Genomic DNA, 17,105 nt, shown 5'->3' with positions numbered 1-17,105 from the left:
AATTCTAGTCTTTGTGCATATGGGTCTTGCCACAAAGTATATATTTTGTCATCTTAAATGTTACCAAAAAAAAAAAATCCTTTCTTGACCATTCTAGCACAGATTACCTAATTCCCACTAAAGAGGGCATTAACCCCCACTGCTGGCATCGTTCTTTTTGGTACCAAATCATTTCTGCACTTGCTTTACAGGTTTATGTATCGTGTCCCTTTAATATGCTTCAAATTTCTGAGAGACAAACTCAAGTTTATTTCTTTACCACAGCTCACTTTAGCACCTTACTAGGTACTGCTAACTTTCCTCAGCAGAAACTAATATAGCAAAAAGACAATGATAGATAATAAGCAAAAGACAATTCAAGTTGGTATACTGTTCTACCAACTGTAAAAAACTTTGTTTTTACTGAACTGGATAGTCTTAATTATCCAACCAAGAAGTAACCTCTTCTTTGAAAAAAGACATCCACCTGAAATTGAAATAAACTGGCTATTCACTCATGCCAAGGTTATTAGATTCATGGGTGGTATTGACAAATAATTTTGCTTTAATCCTAAGTGTACCCCCTACAGCATCCCCCTGTACACCCCTGCCCTCCAGACACTTGATATACAGAGCACTAATTTTAAAAACTAGGGGACTTCCCGGTGGTCGGTACAATGGTTAAGACTCTGCTTCCACTGCAGCGGGCATGGGTTTGATTCCTGCTCAGGGAACTAAGATCCCACATACTGCAGTGTGGCCAAAAAAAAAAAAAAAAACCACAAAAACTAAGGAGAAATTTAAATGTGGATCTGAGAGTCTTCCTGACCACTAGGTAATTAACTTCTTTCCCTTTGCTCTGTATGGGAACACTATCACCACTAATTATCAACAACTATGCCTTGCTGTTTTAGCAATTAACGCCAAATCTTTTACTTGAACTGAAAATCCAAACAGTCATGCCCTATTTCACCTTCCTTAAAATCATCATCACCTGTCTTGTTATTTACTGTTTCCTCTAGTTACCTGCTTTATCTCAAAGAGCTAACTGAAGCCAGGCACATAGTAGGTACTAAAATAATACATATGTTGAACCAGTACATTTTTACAGCATTACTTCATCTAAAATGTTATCATATAACCTAGTTTATCATTTTGACAAATTATACTCAAAGTCTGTACAGCATTCACTTGGGAAGAATGTTAAAGAAATGATAAACCAGTCTTTAATAAGTCTCTCTACCTAATCCACTCTGTTCAAATTATTTTCATTGAAAACAGCAGCAAAGACCCAAATAGACAGCAGGGAACTGAAAAGGCTATCTGTTGATTTATATGACCAATACTCATTCCTGCCTTAACTCCGAAGTTCATAATTCTTTTTTTCCCCCTCAGTTCATATTTATTGATGCAGTAACTCAAGACAAGTTTAATTTTATATGTTTTCAGTTTCACTTTGGGATCTAAGGAAAGTGATAAAAATTTAGATAATTAACCACCTCAAAACAATTTAAGTCATCACCATGTTGAGTGGAAATAAAAGAATATCAAATTGCTGCAACTATCTTTTTGTATAGGTTCACTGTAGTAGAAACAACTGTGATTACTAGACACTTACAATTATACCCTCCCATCACTTAACTTCTTTTATATACACTAATACTTTGAAATAGGACAAACGGCAGTGTGGAAAGAAGCTTAAGAAATGCTCCAGACACAAACATGAGAACAGCGCAGACCAGCACTGTCCAACAGAAATATTGTACAAGTCATATATGGAACTTAAAAATATCCTAGTAATTATATTAATGCTGAGAGAAACCAGTGAAATTCATTTTAATTAAGTATTTTATTTAGCCAAATCCGAATGTCATCACTTCCCACAGGCAACTGACATGGTTTTTAACATCCCTTGAAATCGAATGCTTATTTTATATTTCAGCACATTTCAATTCAGAACTGTGCACAGTTCAAGGGCATGAAGGCCACACAAAGCTAGTGGCTACCACATTGGCCAGAGCAGTTATAGACTAATTACGGGGAAAAGGCATTGGCATGCCCAATAAAGCAAAAGCAAATGTAAGGCTGTTGGCCAAAGACCTTTGCTGATAAAAAGCAGCAGTACGTAGCAAACCCGCCCAGAGAAAGAGCTTGCAATTGGCAGTTTACACTTACTATCATTACATCCAAGAAGCAGAAGTCCAAACAACTAACTGGTTATATACCAGCAGCAACTGCAAACCAATGAATAGTCCACAGGTTCGATGTGAATAAATGGCTGAATTTATTTTCAACTATACATTAATGTTTTACCTCAGTATAAAAGGACATATAATGCTCCCAAAATAATCTTTCAATGCACCATATTCCGTTTAATACCTCTAAAAAAATGTAGCACAAGAGAAACATCTAAGTAAATGGAAAAAAAGTTATGAATTATTCAGTTTTTTAACTAGACACTCACACATGCAAGCGGAAAACACTCCAATATGAGACAAAGAAATTTTTAAAAATCGTAATTTGGCAGAAAGTATTTAACAGCAAGAAATGATGGGATTCAAGAAAACAAGTTACTCCCAACACAGCAACGTCACCACTGAAGACATTACAGCTATTAAGTCTTAAAGAATAGTTATAATTCTTCTAGCTGTAATTCTCTATTATGAAAAATCCTACAAGTTAGAGCTCTCCATAAGACAGTCTGGGTTAAAGATCTCAAAGTAGTTCCCACTTTGTTTTTTGAGAAGATGATAAATCAATACCTTGTATTTTACAAGATCAAGATTTTTATTTTGTAATACAGTCCTCAAGTTCAACTCCTTAAAAATCTGTCTACACAGCATTTCCATTTTTAAACTACCTTGTTAAAAGTATGGTCCTCACAACAATGTGAATGAACTTAATGCTAATGAACTGTACACTTGAAAAAAAGGTTAAAACGATAAATTCCGTTCTGTATTTTACAATTTGAAAGAAAAAAATAATCTTAAAAATGTTGGCCCTACATCCTGTGTAAGCGGAGAGAAGGGAAAATAGGAGTAAGATAAAGCAGGACAAGTCAGTTTTCACATTCTCATTTTTTATTTGGTAGGAATTTACCAGAATTTTCAACCAAACTCTAAAGGTCATACCTGTTAAGTCAGAACTTATTTACAAAAAAGGAAAACCTATCTTCTGCGCCTCAAATGCTTTACTTTTCAACTCAGCTGCTATAAATACTCATCTCAATGGTAAGCATCCAGAGCAGCTGCAAAATCACTCAAACCACTACCATCTCTTTTATTTCGGGCCTATGGCTAAAAGGAAAAAACAAAACAAGGTTGAAAAATGTTCAAGATTTTATGACTCAAGCCTATGCCTGTTCAAGTATATAAACCCCCTCCTGACCCACACCATGAATACCCAATATTGGTTAGTACCAAAATGACACCAAGGCATTATACTGGCCCTCAATGTAGTATTGAAAATGCTCACCTTCTAGAAACTCAAAATGAAAATTACTCAGCGTTTTTAAACAGAGTAACTTAATATTTGCGCCAATAATTTGATCTCTACATTTTACAGATTAATAGCTCTAGTCAAAAGCTGCCAGTTCACACCATCCTGACAAGCAGCTTAATCTCTCACAGGAAATATTCCAAGATTTAACTATCACAGGATCTCTGGGCGTCCTCTCCTGCTTTATTATCTTGTCTACCAACTGTTTAAGAAGACCACATTCTTTCGCTCATTGTAGGTGCAAAACAAGGAAATTACCTCGGACAACAACGTTCAGCCTTTTTTATTTGCGGAATGAAGGCTGTTTTAGAGTGTTCCCTGCCTTACTTGTAAGTTAAGCAAAGGAGGAGCTATCCGGGTGTTTCCAAAGGAAAACCGTAAAGCACAAAGAACTAAGATTTCTTAGTGGCAGTAAGATTTCCTACTTAGGATAGAATGGTAAGAACCTCAAAGTGTCTGCGACCAGCGCTCTAAAAAAACTACACAGAATGACGAAGTCAGCCTTTCATTGCACAATATGGGCCAGGCTCTTACACCATAAGAACCAGAGAAGGTGGTAAGAAGAACGCCACTGAGCTCTCAAAAGAGTTTGTTTTAACCCTAGAATTAGAGGGGTGAGAACCCTGTGCCTAAGTTCAGAGGCCGGTTCTCTTTCTCAAGAAGCTAAAGGAGAGGGCTAGACGGGGAAGCTGGGGTTGAGACCGAAGATAAACAGCTCCGGGTGAATGGCAATAAAGATGACACTTTGGCTGGGCTAGCGTGCCAGAAGTGGCCGAAGAAAGGAGGTGTCTCTAAGCAACTTAGATGGAGCGGGGTCTCAGTTCATACACAAAGGAAGGGCCACTGCCGCACTGCGCTCTGGTACTGGTAGGCAGATCCGCAAGCAGGTGATGGCTAAGAAACTATAGTGTCCAGAGTCAGAGTAGGCCGCTCTCCTCTGCCTCCGGCTCTTCCAGACTCACACAAAGGACCGCGCCACCACCCCCTCGCCCCGCCCGCCGGGACTTGTAGTTCTCGTTTCTCCCACCAAGCAGCAGAGGGGGAAACAGCCAGACTACAACTCCCAGCAGCCTCCGCGCCCGAGCCCCGCACCCCTGCCTCCATCTTGGCTGCGGTCGGAGCCTCCATTTTCGCTCCCTCCCCCCACTTTAGACACCAGCACCACCACGCGCTGGCGCCTGGCCTCCAATCTTCACTTCGGCTCTACAGCCTGATGTGAGGCCTAGACAGTTGAACGGGGGACTGGTGGAAAAGCCCGGGGTGGGGATTCAGGGCGAGATGTTATCTACCCGGAGCTCTAGGAGTGCCCACCCTGACTCAGAGGTCTTTCCCATTTGTCTTAATTTTTTCATCCGCCCTTAACTTGGCTTCCTGCTACCCCCAATTGGACCCTGAGGTCGTACTCACCCCAACAGCTCAGCGCCCCCTCTCCAGCGCCGCCATAAGCAGCACGGCCCGGTACGTAGGAATAAATCTCGCTTCTCTCGCGAGAGTTGCAGGCTCCGAGCGCGTGCACAGGAAGGGGAGGGGGAGTGTATCCTTAGTACGCCTGCGCACGAGGGCTGAATGACGCCAGCCAGTGCGCTGTGCTTAACCACAACGGAGGTGGTGTCTAAATTCCCCTAGATCCCCTCCCCCTTGAGCTGCGGAAATCAATCTCTGTTTACTGACTCCACTGGGACGCACGGGGCGGGGTGTCGGGTGACTTTCAGTGTCTCTGATATTTGCAAACTTGAATATGCTTTAGGCTGCGAGACCAGGGTGAACCTCCAGGGAGAACAATTTGGAAGACGTACCAGAAATGTCATATAAAGGATTTCTCTTTCCTCAGCGATAATCTAGAAGTTCCCAAACCGCAGTTTCATTTTTCTCACAGAGGAGGCTTTCTTGTCTGCTACATTAGACTGGAATTTTATTTAGTATAGAGTTAGATTTTTAGCAAGCTAATTTGAACACCCTAAGTGAGAACTTTATCTCCCATAAACTATGTTGCTTGCAACAGACAGTGAGCGAGGTATCATGGCCATTAAACTCCTTCAACTGACCTTTCTAGTTACTGGAAGGTGTTCATAGTGTGATCCAACGGGCTGAATTGGTAACCAAAAGGTTGAAAGCAGGGTAAATGGATGATTTATCTCATAAGGAGAGAGGGTAGGAGGGAAATGTTAATTCTGGCCACAGAAAAGTTCAATGAATTATACCTTGCCAAAGATCAGGCAGTCCCCTTCGGTGAGAGGAATGCTTTTCACATTCTGTGGCTCTCTCACTTGAGAACACTGGATAAAAAATGACCAGTCATGCTTCTGAGAATTTGCCCACCCACTTTATTTTCCCTCTCAGTACTTATTTGTCCTGCATCTTATATGTGTCGTCGCTGGGATGTATAATAGTAACAGCAAATGGACGTTGTGCTGTCCTCAAGGAACTTTCAGTCTAGCATCATTTAATCACAAAATCAAAATCTGAACATACACATTGAAATAACTGCAATGAAGGAAAGGTACACAGTGTTATGAGAGTATGTAACCTTGGATTATAAGAGGAGGTAGTATCTTACTTCCGATGTTCAAAGATGCTTTCTCCAACTCTTCTGCTATCCCACAAGATGCCCCTTCTCTCTGAAGCTTCCCCACCCCCCATCCCCACCCCCACCCCCCAGCTTTCCCAGGCTGCACTGTCAATGCTTTTATGAAAGCTCACTCTGTTTTTGCTAGTTTATACTAGCTAGTGATACTTTAGAACAGGGCCTGTGACATTCATCTTTGCATCGCTCTATCCTGACAATGCCTGACAAAGACAACCTTCAAAAGTTTGTTGAATGAATAGCACTGAAGAACAATGTAAGAAGTTAGAAAGTGGAGTGTTCTGTTGGGAAGTACAGAATGTAAATACATCAGACTAGCTGTTTTGTTTCTTCTGTCTGAATCTTAAATTGAGATTTCTCCACCCCAGGAATAGATCCATTTGGATATTCTAATCTAATGTTACAGAGAAACTGCCCTGGGCTCTTGCACTAGAAATAAGGTCATGTGAAGCTGGGCTAAAAGTAGAATTAGGTCTCAAATATCACAGCAATGCAAAATGTAAAAAATAGTAGTCTCACTAAATTCTATAAGTACGAATCCTATTAATGAGAATAAACTCTCAATTTCTACCATCACACGTAACTTCTAAAGATCTTAAACCATGTAAGACCTGAAACCAGTTTATCATCTTTATTCTGATACAGCTCAATTGCCTTTATATTCCCCCTTGATCCATAATTAGTATCAAATTATATTTAAGACAAATGCAAATATGTATAAACCCAGAAGCATATATTTTAGCTTCCAAGCATTAAAAAAAGTAACAGATGGAGTAATTTGATTTAAATCACTGGTTTAAATGATTTAGTCTTTCTACAAGTACTACTCATAGGTTTCATTTTTAGGTAGAGATAGGTTTCATTTTTAGGTAGAGATAGGTTTCATTTTTAGATCACATTTTAAGGTGATAATATTTATTCAAATTAATTTTGAAGCCAAGTAAAAAATACAAAATGTTTTCATGTTTATTTTTTTTAACTGAAGTTAATTAAAGCACAAGCTTGTGAAGTTACTTGGAAAATCATTTCCTATACAAAAGGATAATCACAGATTTGGGGAAGATATTAAGTCCATTAAGGAATAATAATCAGAATTTTAAAATTGCATATTTTGTTTATTTATCGTACTAATTTTTATTTCTGAGAAACTTAAATAGACAATGAATTGATTGTAATTATTTTTTTATTCTTACAATTACCAATAAGCACACTTTTCCAGAGTCTATTTGAGAATCAAAAGTAAGTATCCTCTACACATTTATAATATTTTCTTGGAGCAGTGATGGAGAGATTTTTGTCAGTTCTCTGTGAAATGAGATAGATTAGATCAATGTAGAGATTTCTTTTAAATTTTTATTTAATTTGAATAAGTTTTAATTGATTCAAGATTTAAGACTGTTTTTATTCTCATATTATGTCTTTCCTAGTTAGGGTAATGGGAATTTCCTTTATGAAATATGGTAATAGTGAATGGCAAATGGATCCACATTCAAAATTTCAGAACAGGAAAACACAAGTTAGAGCAAAAACTTTCATAAAGAATATTACTTCTATAGGAATGCAAATAAGACTTAATCTTAGAACCCCAAAATCCAAAATTTTATTCATCAGCAAGCCCCCAAACAGTTAAAGTGATTTTTTGAGAATAACATATAAGAATAGCAATTATTAGAGCTTAAATAAGAATAAGGCGAAAGCTTAATATAATGCTTCCCTTTAAAATGTCAACATTGCATTTAATAGAAGAATTATGTGGACAAGCTAAGCTCCACACTAAAAGTAATAACCATAATATCTGTCAATTAGCCTGAGAAAAGCATAGAGCAAAGCCTTTTTCAAATTTAATTAAAAATAAAGCCAATTGCATTTAGAATAAAATCCATACTCTTTTACCATGATCTGCTGCTGCTGCTAAGTCGCTTCAGTCGTGTCCGACTCTGTGCGACCCCATAGACGGCAGCCCACCAGGCTCCGCCGTCCCTGGGATTCTCCAGGCAAGAGCACTGGAGTGGGTTGCCATTTCCTTCTCCAATGCCTAAAAGTGAAAGTGAAGTCACTCAGTCGTGTCCGACTCTTAGCGACCCCATGAACTGCAGCCTTCCAGGCTCCTCCATCCATGGGATTTTCCAGGCAAGAGTACTGGAGTGGGGTGCCATTGCCTTCTCTTTACCATGATCTACAAGGCTATAAATGAACTAGTCCCTGCTAAGTCTGTAACTCCTGATTCACTGTGTTTCAATCCACTGACACCGCATTACAAATTTGTTCAGACTTCAGAATTCTTACCTTTTCTCTTGCCTCTGCCTGGAATGCTCTTTCCCCAAATCATTAGATATTTGGCACTTTCTCATCATTCAAGCCCAAATGTTGCCACCTCACAAAGATCTTTTCTAAAGTAAAAGTGCCCGCTATTACTATTACTCTCCATATTACCACTATTACCATTACTCTTCATAATATTAGCTTATTTTATTGTCTTTCAGCTCAGTTCAGTTCAGTGACTCAGTCATGTCCGACTCTTTGCAACCCCATCGACTGCAGCATGCCAGGCCTCCATGTCCATCACTAACTCCTGGAGTTTTACTCAAACTCATGTCCATTGAGTCGGTGATGCCATCCAACCATCTCATCCTCTGTTGTCCCCTTCTCCCACCTTCAATCTTTCCCAGACAGCATCAGGGTCTTTTCTGATGAGTCAGTTCTTCGCATCAGGTGGCCAAAGTATTGGAGTTTCAGCTTCAGCATCGGTCCTTCCAATGAATACTCAAGACTGATTTCCTTTAGGTTGGACTGGTTTGATCCCCTTGCAGTCCAAGGGACTCTCAAGAGTCTTCTCCAACACCACAGTTCAAAAGCATCAATTCTTCAGCACTCAGCTTTCTTTATAGTCCAACTCTCACATCCATACATGACCACTGGAAAAACCATAGCTTTGACTAGACGGACCTTTGTTGGCAAAGTAATATCTCTGCTTTTGAATATACTGTCTAGGTTGGTCATAACTTTCCTTCCAAGGAGTAAGCGTCTTTTAATTTCATGGCTGCAGTCACCATCTGCAGTGAGTTTGGAGCCCCCCAAAATAAAGTCTATCACTGTTTCCACTGTTTCCCCATCTATTTGCCATGAAGTGATGGGACCAGATGCCATGATCTTAGTTTTCTGAATGTTGAGGTTTAAGCCAAATATTTCACTGTCCTCTTTCACTTTCATCAAGAGGCTCTTTAGTTTTTCTTCACTTTCTTCCATAAGGGTGGTGTCATCTGCGTATGTGAGGTTATTGGTATTTCTCCTGGCAATCTTGATTCCAGCTGGTGTTTTATCTAGCCTGGCATTTTGCATGATGTACTTTGCATATAAGTTAAATAAGCAGGGTGACAATATACAGCCTTGACGTACTCCTTTCCCTATTTGGAACCAGTCTGTTGTTCCATGTCCAGTTCTACCTGTTGCTTCCTGACCTGCATACAGATTTCAGGAGGCAGGTAAGGTGGTCTGATATTCCCATTTCTTGAAGAATTTTCCACAGTTTGTTGTGATCCACACAGTCAAAGTCTTTGGCGTAGTCAATAAAGCAGAAGTAAATGTTGTTCTAGAACTCTCTTGTTTATAACATGTATTTCTTTCCAAAATTAACACATTTGTGAATTTAAGTTTTCATTGCCCTACTTCTTGAATAATAATGTAAGCTTTAGTTCTGTGTTTGTTTCTTTGTTGTATCCTCTAAACCTAGAATTGTGACTGAGATAACAGTAAATGCTTCATAAATATTCATTGAATGAATGAATTACACTTATTTAACTAACTCTAAGAAGACTCTTGAGAATCCCTTGGACTGCAAGGAGATCAAACCAGTCAATCCTAAAGAAAATCAACCTGACTATTCATTGAAAGGACTAATGCTGAAGTTGAAGCTTCGATACTTTGGCTACCTGATGCAAAGAACCAACTCTTTAGAAAAGACTCTGTTGCTGCGAAGGATTGAGGGCAAAAGGAGAAAGGGGCGACAGAAGATGAGACGGTTGGATGGCATCACTGACTCAATGGACGTGAGTTTGAGCAAACTTGGGGAGATAGTGAAGGACAGGGAAGCCTGGTGTGCTGCAGCTCATTGGGTTACAAAGAGTTGGGACACAACTTAGCAACTGAAGAAAAGACAGTATTGATTATGTGATACATCATTATTATGTACCAGCAAGAAAAAGTGTTACTCTTTTCACTCAGACATAGACTTCCCTGGAAGTCCAGTGTTTAGGACTCTGTGCTCCATTGCAAGGGGCATAGGTTCCATCTCTGCTTGGGGAACTATGATTCCACAAGCCGTGCTAGCACAGCCAAAAAAAAAAAAAAAAAACAACTGCAGTTCACTATGACATAATAGTTTTATTACTTAGAATTTTATATTTATTAAAATAGCTCTTTTAAAATTATTTAGATGTAAAATAATCAGCTTCCAATTAAATAAATTAATTTACCAAAAAAGTTATTTAGACCTAGTTTCTTTTTTTAATCATGTGTCACACTTGTGTGTATATAAAGTAAAAAAAAATAAGCAAAGTAAATAAATTAAGGCATTCCTAAAATTGCTTTAGAGTCCAGCTCTTCTGAATCTCCTTCTTTTTAGTAATAAAATTTAACATATTTTTAAAATGCCATACACTGAGGAAACATAAAAAAATAAAAAACCAACAGACTAGGAAAATATATATTTGGGACATATAAAACTGACAATGTTATCATGAATATATAGTAAATTAATACATATCAAATGGTAAGAAAAAAGCAGAGGAAAATGGAGGAAAAACTCAAATGTCTATATTTTTAAAATCTCTGTATAGGCAAATAAACATTTGAAATTATGCTCAGGCTCATTAGTAATGAGGGGAATGCATATTTGTTCTGAGATAATTTTGGGCTCACAATATAATTAGAAATATAGCACAGAAGTTTCCCATAAACCTTTCACCCAGTTTTGTATTATGTTAATCTTACCTCGCCATAGCAGTTTTCAAAAGTAAGAAATTATCTTTCTTTTTTATTTTTTAAATTATGAAAATATGGTAACATTTACAAGAGCCTTGGAAAATACAGAACAAAGCTACACAGTTTCACTATATATTATAGCTGCTTGTTTTAAGTAGATATATGAAGATTTTTCATTGGAGTTTCCATATGAAAATCTCAGAATTAATTGAATGAATGTACAGAGAAGCACAAGAATATAGTAGACCTGAGAAGCATTAAGAACCAATTCGAAATAATTAAGATCTGCAAAATTTTCACACAACAGTAGGATTAAAATTCTATTCAAGTTCCCGAGTTTATAGACTATAAACTAGGAGACACTGGAATATATCCAGAGACATAAGACCAGGTACAGAAATTTCCTGGTCTAAACGTATTGAAATCTTACAGAGTCTGTTCTCTTATTACTGTGGAATTATGTTTGAAATTAGTATCAAAAGATATTTGAAAATAACCTACATATTTTCAAGTGCAGTGAGACATTTACCAAGAGAGATCTTTGATTTAGCCATTGAAAGCCTCACTGAAAATTAGAAGACTGAAAAAACAGTGGGTGATTGCAGAGAAGAAGGCACTTAAATGAGGCATTAATATCAAAGATACTTTAAAAAATCCCTTTTATTTGGAAATTAATGCCCACTTTTAAAGGAGGGGTATATCTAAGAAGCCATAACAAGGAAAATTAGAAAAGTATTTGTAATAGATTAAAAGTGAAAAGAGAATTTAACAGAATTTGTTGCATGCAGCTAAAGCTGCTCAGTGCAATTAAATACAGTGTGGAGTCTTAAATAAGGTATGAAGACAGACACTAGCATAAAATTTTATGGGGTTTGAATATAATCTGTACTTTAATACTGTATCACATGTTAATTTCCTTTTTTTTAACAATATAATTCTTTATATTCACAGAATTGGATTAGATGTTTCAAGCCTCATTCCAAAATTTTTTTTTCCATCACTGGCATAATAAGCTTTCTAGAAAAGTAAGAAATTAACCTTGACACAATAATATTAACTACAAAATTAATTTGGATTTCACCAGTACTCTTGCCTGGAAAATCCCATGGAAGGAGGAGCCTGGTAGGCTTCAGTCCATGGGGTCTCAAAGACTCGGACACTACTGAGCGACTTCACTTTCACTTTTCACTTTCATGCATTGGAGAAGGAAATGGCAACCCACTCCAGTGTTCTTGCCTGGAGAATCTCAGGGACGGGGGAGCCTGGTGGGCTGCCGTCTATGGGGTCGCACAGAGTCGGACACGAAGCGACTTAGCAGTAGCAGCAGCAGCAGTTTCTTTAACATCCATTTTCTCTCCCAGAATCAAATGCAGGATCCCACCCTACACTTGATACTATAGTTACCTCCATTCTGTGGCATTTCCTCAGTTTTTCCTTCTTTCATGAACTATGTTTTGAAACAATATTGGTCAGTTATTTTGTAAACTTCCCTCAATTTGGTTTTGTCTGATGTTTCCTTTGCTTAGATTGATATTAGGCATCACTTGAAAGAATGTTACAGAGGTCATGTATGCTTCTCATTGCATCCTCAGTTCAGTTCAGTTGCTCAGTCATATCTGACTCTTTGCGACCCCATGAATTGCAGCATGCCAGGCCTCCCTGTCCATCACTAACTCTTAGAGTTCAAACTCATCTCCATCAAGTCAGTGATGCCATCCAGCCATTTCATCCTCTGTCGTCCCCTTCTCCTCCTGCCCCCAATCCCTCCCAGCATCAGAGTCTTTTCCAATGAGTCAACTCTTTGCATGAGGTGGCCAAAGTATTGGAGTTTCAGCTTTAGCATCATTCCTTCCAAAAAACACCCAGGGCTGATCTCCTTTAGAATGGACTGGTTGGATCTCCTTGCAGTCCAAGAGACTCTCAAGAGTCTTCTCCAACACCACAGTTCAAAAACATCAATTCTTGGGTGCTCAGCTTTCTTTACAGTCCAACTCTCACATCCATACATGACCACTGGAAAAACCATAGCCTTGACTAGACGGACTTTTGTTGGCAAAGTAACGTCTCTGCTTTTGAATATGCTATCTAAATGAATGAAAAAAATGAAGTTGCTCAGTCGTGTCCGACTCTTTGTGACCCCATGGACTGTAGCCCACCAGGCTCCTCCATCCCTGGGATTCTCTAGGCAGGAATACTGGAGTGGGTTGCCATTTCCTTCTCCAACAGATCTTCCCAACCCAGGGGTCTCCTGTATTGCAGGCAGATACTTTACCATCAGAGCCACCAGGGAAGCTCATGCTATCTAGACTGGTCATAACTTTCCTTCCAAGCAGTAAGCGTCTTTTAATTTCATGGCTGCAGTCACCATCTGCAGTGATTTTGGAGCCCTCCAAAAATAAAAATCCGACACTGTTTCCACTGTTTCCCCATCTATTTGTCGTGAAGTGATGGGACCAGATGCCATGATCTTAGTTTTCTGAATGTTGAGCTTTAAGCCAACTTTTTCACTCTCCTCTTTCATCAACAGGCTTTTTAGTTCTACACAGGGCTTATATGATGTTGAAAGTATTATTAGTGATGTTTACCTAACCAATTGGTCAGAGTGTTGTCTGCCTGCATTTTTCATGGTAAAATTACTGTTTTTCCCTTTATAATAATAAAATATTGTGGGGGAGATACTCTGAGACCATGTTTGATTGAATGGTGTCCTCTTAATATACATGTGTACCCAGAATTCAGAATGTAGCCTTATTTGGAATAGTATCTTTGCAAATAGTCAAGTTAAAATGAAATCAGAACTAGGGTAAACCCTAATCCAATAACTAGCATCCTTAGAAGAAAGAAATTTGGACACAGAGACATATAAGCTTGGAGGCAGAGATTGCAAAGATGCATCTGGAAGTCAAGGAATGCCAGGAGTTAACAGAAGTTAGAAAAGGGGCATGGGGCACATTCTTCCTCAGAGCCCCCAGAAGGAACTGACCTGCCAACACCTTGATTTCAGACTTCCAGCCTCAGAACTGCGAAAGAATAGATTTCTGTTGTTTGAAGCCATCCAGTTTGTGGTTATTTGTTATGGCAACTCTGGGAAACTGATACGGAGACTATGCAAATATCCTTTTTCTGATTGAACTTTAGTTCACTCATTTTAGCATGCATTGGTGGATCTTGCTAATAAATCTTTTTTTTTTTTTGGTCTCATAGATGTGCAGGTTTTTCTACACATTATTATTCTGGGACCACCAAGAATACTGGTAATGTAGCATTTCATTGTTATCTTAATGCTGACTATGTAACATGTGCTCAGTCCTGTCCAACTCTTTGCAGCCTTATGGACTGCCAGGCTCCTCTGTCCATGGGATGTTCCTGGCAAGAATACTGGAGTGGGTTGCCATTTTCTCCTCTACTGCAGGGATTGAATCCCGGTCTCCTGCACTGGCAGGCAGGTTCTTTATTGCTGAGCCACCAGTTGTCTCCATGATTTTATTCCAAGCTTCCAAAAGCCACTGTGGTAGGCAGCATTTTAAGATGGCCACCAAGATTCCCATCATTTGGTACATTTGCCTTCTATAATTCCTTCCTCTTGAGCATGGTCTGAGTTTGTAGATGTTAGAGGATATCACTTATATCTCCTTAACGGCAAAAGGGATCATTGTAGATGTAATTAAGGTATCTCATCAGTTGGGTTAACCAAGAGGGAGCTTATTCTATGTGGGCTTAATAATGTGAGCTCTTATAAGGGGGTCTAGAAGTGGAAGACAATGAAAGTCAGAGATGATCTTCTGTTGGCCTTGAAGGCCTCTGAGTTCTACACCTGCAAGGAAATGAATTTTGCCAACAACCATTTAAGTATGGGAGAGGGACCAGAACCTTAGATGAGATGCTAGCCTTGGATGATACCTTGATTTCAGTCTGGTGAGATCATGAGAAAAACCAGTTGAGCCCTGTGTGGACTTCTGACTTACAGAACTGTAGGATAATAAATAGCTGTTGCTTTAAACTGCTAAACTTGTGGTGATTTGTTATATAGCAATAGAAAAATAAGACAACCATACTCCTAAATTCTTATGTACTCTTGATTTTACAAGTGTTAATGAAAAGTTCACAGAAAAGAGCTAACCCTCCATTCCTTCTTCAAATAGCTCTTAGTTTGTTGACTGAACTATCAAGAGCTTGCCTTTGTCCAGTCATGCCACCAGAAATGCAAATCAATTTTCCTTATGCTTAGAATCAACTAGACCACAACCCCTACATGTATAAGACATATCCCAGTTTCAGAGACATTAAAGTATGAAATATAAATAAATCTTAGGATCAGTAACATAAAAAAACATATTTCTAGGAGGCTAGACAAAATGTGAACTGTAGTTCATCGAAGCTCTGAAGGTTCCACCTCCTCTTTAGCATTCTTGAAGAGCGACAGAAAAAAAGCATCATGTTTTCCACTATGCATGTTAGTGAATAATACTCCTTAATTCACCTTGAAAGTTGACATGCGACAACTTCAAGTGAAATAATTACAGAATATGAAATATATTTGCTTATAGTGAAATGTGTATAGTATCAGTAAGGTATATGGAGGGAGAATTATAAAGTAGGAGACAGTATCAAGGATTTTTTTAAAAATGTACAATTTTATTATTTTATCTATATGTATCCCTTCAAAATATACTGTAGTCACATGATTAAATCTTATACATCAATGAAAATGAATGACAACTATATACAACACAATGAATCTTAGAAACATAACCAAGAGCGAAAAAAATAAAATCCCCATAGGCTACTATGCAGTCTGATATCACTTTCATAAAGCTCAAAAAGGAACAAAACTAAAAATGTCACTTCAGGGTGAGATACATGTTTCAGGTCTTTCTACATGTGACAAAACTATTAAAAAGAGGGAGCAGAGGGATAGAGACAGGAGAGGAGCTCAAATAAATAAATGTGACAAATGGGTAATGCTCTATTTCCTAAACTAGGAGATGAATTATTATGCTTGGTAATTTATATGCACGTCACATCCTTTTGTAAGTAAAAAATTACATTAAAATATTAAGTGTAAAATTATGCATAAAGTGTGGACAAAATTTACATTCAAAAGGTTGCTTTTTAAACTATGCTTATTTATCAGTCAGGGTTCCATTCTTAATTATAGTCAATTCAGATTAATTTTAACAAACAGTGACATTAGTAAAAGGTAATAAGTAATCCTCAGGATCTCTGGATACCCTAAAAACCATATTTAGAGACTATACAACCTCTATAATCACTTCAGATAATAGCTTCAGTGAAGACCCCACCGTCTCCACTGTTGGGCAGAGACACTGAAGCTTACACCATGGACTTTGCTGACACTGGATACTGAGTGTTGTCAGTGCAGCTATTTTTTTGTTGCTTTCTGTGGAGCTGGATGTAGAAGCCGGTGATGTATATCACTGCCTTTACTCAAACAATTCTGCATAGCTCTCCCTCTTTCTATCACGAACTTTTAAGGCAGAGGTGTCTTCCCTGGCTGCAAAGAGGCTGGGAAAACAAGTATCTGACACTTTAAAATTTGTCAAGAGGGAGTAAGGTGCTGCCTCATTAGGTGATAGGTTCCCTAACTACAGTATGAGTTAGGATAATGGGCAGCCAGAAGAGAGATGACAGGTATCTTCTGCAGCCCATTCCTTGGCCATTCAACACAATGGTTAAAAACTATTCAGTGTAAAGACTGTCGTTAGCTGCTTTCTTAATACTCTTTCCTAACAGAATACTGATTTTATCTGGGGCAGCTATGTACCCAGCTTCCTTTGCTGTTAGAAGTTAACAATTTAACAGGTCAGGCAAATAAGACAAAGGAAACTCTGTCTGGATTTCTGGGAAAGTTTTGCTTTTCCTCATAAAAGAGAATAGGTATTAAAAAACGAAAAAAGAAAAAAAAAGAGGGAAAAAAAAAGAGAGAATAGGTATAGCTAGCATAGGCTATTTCCCCCCTCCTTTTTTCCCCCCTGCTTTCAAACATGGACATGACTTCTGGCAAAGCAGCAACCTTCCTGCAACATGAAAATAGTATGAAAGA

At 38.4% G+C, this 17,105-nt stretch overlaps 1 protein-coding gene and 1 long non-coding RNA gene across 5 annotated transcripts in view; one reads left to right on the top strand and one right to left on the bottom strand.

Moving 5' to 3' along the window:
* The window catches only part of CSDE1 (cold shock domain containing E1), a 35,356-nt gene extending 30,342 nt beyond the window's left edge, over positions 1–5,014 (bottom strand). The window contains exon 1 of one of the 4 annotated variants that reach the window (XM_040230977.1): positions 4,885–5,014. The gene's annotated coding sequence lies outside the window, so the exon portion shown is untranslated. The remainder of the gene's footprint in view (positions 1–4,884) is intronic. The other 3 variants (XM_040230976.1, XM_040230974.1, XM_040230975.1) reach the window with 3 other exon arrangements.
* A 10,646-nt stretch (positions 5,015–15,660) lies between these two features.
* On the top strand, positions 15,661–17,105 carry LOC120856040. The gene is made up of 2 exons (XR_005719373.1): positions 15,661–16,939; positions 16,993–17,105. It is a non-coding gene; the product is annotated as an uncharacterized LOC120856040 (long non-coding RNA).

The sequence above is a fragment of the Oryx dammah genome, unplaced genomic scaffold (genome assembly GCF_014754425.2).
Source record: "Oryx dammah isolate SB20612 unplaced genomic scaffold, SCBI_Odam_1.1 HiC_scaffold_28, whole genome shotgun sequence".
Classification (NCBI taxonomy): domain Eukaryota; kingdom Metazoa; phylum Chordata; class Mammalia; order Artiodactyla; family Bovidae; genus Oryx; species Oryx dammah.
The sequence above is the reverse complement of the archived record's forward strand: the minus strand, read 5'-3'. Positions and strand labels throughout refer to the sequence as shown.